Consider the following 3,221-nt stretch of genomic DNA (forward strand, 5'->3'; position numbering starts at 1 on the left):
TGTGAAACACAGAGGGGTTTTTTTTGTTCTTGTTGTTTGTTTTTTTGAGACAGAGTCTCGCTCTGTTGCCCGGGCTAGAGTGCCGTGGCATCAGCCTAGCTCACAACAACCTCAGACTCCTGGGCTCAAGCTATTCTCTTGCCTCAGCCTCGGAGTAGCTGGATCTACAGGCATGCGCCACCACACCTGGTGAATTTTTCTATTTTTTGTACAGACAGGATCTCGCTCTTGCTCAGGCTGGTCTCAAACTCCTAACCTCAAGTGATCCTCCCACCTTGGCCTCCCAAAGTGCTAGGATTACAGGTGTGAGCCACCGTGCCTGGCCAAGCACAGAGTTTTTGTTTCTTTTTTTGTTTTTCATGTCAGACAGGTAATGTGCACACATGGTAACAAGTTTTGAGGGAGACACATCTCACACATGTGCGTGAAAACCCATCATCATGCTTATGAACTACAAAGGATCAAAGTTTTTAATTTTGATGAAGTCCAACTTATCTACATTTTCTGTGGTTGCTTGAACTTTTGGTGTCATATTTAGGAAATTATTGCCTAATCCAGGTTCATGAAGAGTTACTCCTGTGTTTTCTTCTAGGAGTTTTATAGTTTTCGCTCTTATATTTAGGTCTTTGATCCATTTTTAGTTAATTTTTATATGTGGTACAAGGTAGGAATCCAACTTCATTCATTTGCATGTGAATATCTAGTTATCTCAGATCAATTTGTGAAGACCACTCTTTCCCCCATTTAATTGTTTTGGCACCCTTGTCAAAAATCAGTTGGCTGGCAAGAGAATGAAAAGACAAGCCACAGACTAGGAGAAAATATTTGCAAAAGACTCATCTCATAAAGGACCGTTATTCAAAACACACAGAGAACTTTTAAAACTCAACAATGAGAATACAAACAACTAATTTAAAAATGAGCATAAGATCTGAATAGACACCTCACCAAAGAAGATAAGTAGATGGCAAATGAGCATGTGAAAACCATACGTCATTAGGAAATTGCAAATTATTATAAAACAACAATGAAGCCAGGCTGGTGACTCAAACCTGTAATCACAGCACTTTGGGAGGTCGAGGTGAGAGGATCACTTGAGGCCAGGAATTTGAGACCAGCTTGGGCAACAGAGCAATTCCTCCTCTTTAAAAAATAGAAAAAATTAGCTGGGCATGATAGTGTGAGCCTGTAGTCCCAGCTACTCAGGGATCCCTTGAGCCCAGGAGTTCAAGGCTGCAGTGAGCTATGAGTGGGCCACTGCACCTCAGCCTGGGTGACAGAGTGAGACCCCATCTCTAAAAAAAATTTTAAAAATAAAAAATTGGCTAAAATCCAGAACACTGACAACACCAAATACTAGTGAGAATGTGGAGCAACAGGAACTCTCATTCATGATGGTGGGAATGCAAAGCGGTGCAGCCACTTTAGAAGACAATTTGGTTGTTTCTGACAAAGCTAAACATATTCTTACCAAACAATCCAGTAATCGTGCTCTTTGGTGTTTACCCAAATGAACTGAAAACTTATGTCCACACAAAAGCCTACACACAGATATTTACAGCAGCATTATTCATAAGTGTCCAAACTTAGAAGCAATCAAACATGCCCTTCACTAGGTAAACAGATAAATAAATTGTAGTATATCCAGGCAATGGAATATATTCAGTGCTAAAAAGAAATGAGCTATCAAGCTATGAAAAACAGGGAGGAACCTCAAATGCATATTATAATACTAAGGGAAAGATGCCGGTCTGAAAAGGCTACATACTGTATAATTTCAACTATGTAACATTCTGGAAAAGCCGCAACTATGGAGACAGTAAAAACATCAGTGGTTTACAGGGAATGGGGGAGGGAGGGATAAACAGGCAGAGCACAGAGGATTTTTAGGGCAGTGAAACTATTCAGTATGATACTATAATGTGGATACATCCGTCAAAAACCCATAGAATGTACACCAAGGGTTGGGTATGGTGGTTCATGCCTGTCACCCCAGCACTTTGGGAGGCTGAGGCAGGAGGATCACTTGAGCCCAGGAGTTTAAGATCAGTCTGGGCAACAAAGCGAGACTCTGTCTCTACAAAAACTAGAAAAATTATTTGGGTGTGCTGGCACATGCCTATAGTAGCACAGGCCGGAAGTAGGAGGAGCACTTGAGCCCACGAGTTTGAGATTGCAAGTGAGCTATGATGACGCTACTACACTCTAGCCTGGGCAACAGAGCGAGACCCTTTTTTTTTTTTTTTTGAAACAGAGTTTCGCTCTGTTGCCCAGGCTAGAGTGTCATGGTGTCAGCCTAGCTCACAGCAACCTCAAACTCCTGGACTCAAGCAATCCCAAGTAGCTGGGACTACAGGCATGCACCACCATGCCCGGCTAATTTTTTCTATATATTTTGAGTTGTCTGGCTAATTTCTTTCTATTTTTAGTAGAGACAGGGTCTCACTCTTGCTCAGGCCTGTCTCAAACTGCTGACCTCAAGCGATCCTCCCTCTTCAGCTTCCCAGAGTGCTAGGATTACAGGCGTGAGCCAGATCCTGTCTTAAAAAAAGAAGAAATATACAGCACCAAGAGCAGCCTTGATGGTGATAATGATGTGTCAATGTAGGTCCATCAATTGTAACAAATGCACCATTCTGCACTGGGTGGCCGATGTCAGTATCGAGAAAGGTTATGCACATGTGGGGGCAGTGCGTTGAGAACTCTCTGTACTTTCTGCTCAATATTGCTATGAACCTAAAACTGCTCTGAAAAATAAAGCCTATTGTTTTTTTAAGAGATGGGGTCTTGGCCGGGCGCGGTGGCTCACGCCTGTAATTCTAGCACTCTGGGAGGCCGAGGCGGGTGGATCGCTCAAGGTCAGGAGTTCAAGACCAGCCTGAGCAAGAGTGAGACCCCGTCTCTACTAAAAATAGAAAGAAATTATATGGACAACTAAAATATATATGTACAAAAAATTAGCCGGGCATGGTGGCGCATGCCTGTAGTCCCAGCTACTCGGGAGGCTGAGGCAGTAGGATCGCTTAAGCCCAGGAGTTTGAGGTTGCTGTGAGCTAGGCTGACGCCATGGCACTCACTCTAGCCCGGGCAACAGAGTGAGACTCTGTCTCAAAAAAAAAAAAAAAAAAAGAGATGGGGTCTTGCTATGTTACCCAGAATGGAGTGCAGTGGCTATTCACAGGTATAATCATAGTGCACTGTAGCCTTGAACTCCCGGGCTG

General features: G+C 43.2%; 1 non-coding gene across 1 annotated transcript; it reads right to left on the reverse strand.

The window, feature by feature from the left end:
- Nucleotides 1-360: 360 nt before the first annotated feature.
- On the reverse strand, nucleotides 361-462 carry LOC138401961 (small nucleolar RNA U13). The gene has a single exon (XR_011236567.1). It is a non-coding gene; the product is annotated as a small nucleolar RNA U13 (small nucleolar RNA).
- Between the last annotated feature and the right edge of the window lie 2,759 nt (nucleotides 463-3,221).

This window comes from Eulemur rufifrons, chromosome 21 (assembly GCF_041146395.1).
Source record: "Eulemur rufifrons isolate Redbay chromosome 21, OSU_ERuf_1, whole genome shotgun sequence".
In the NCBI taxonomy this organism is placed as follows: Eukaryota; Metazoa; Chordata; class Mammalia; order Primates; family Lemuridae; genus Eulemur; species Eulemur rufifrons.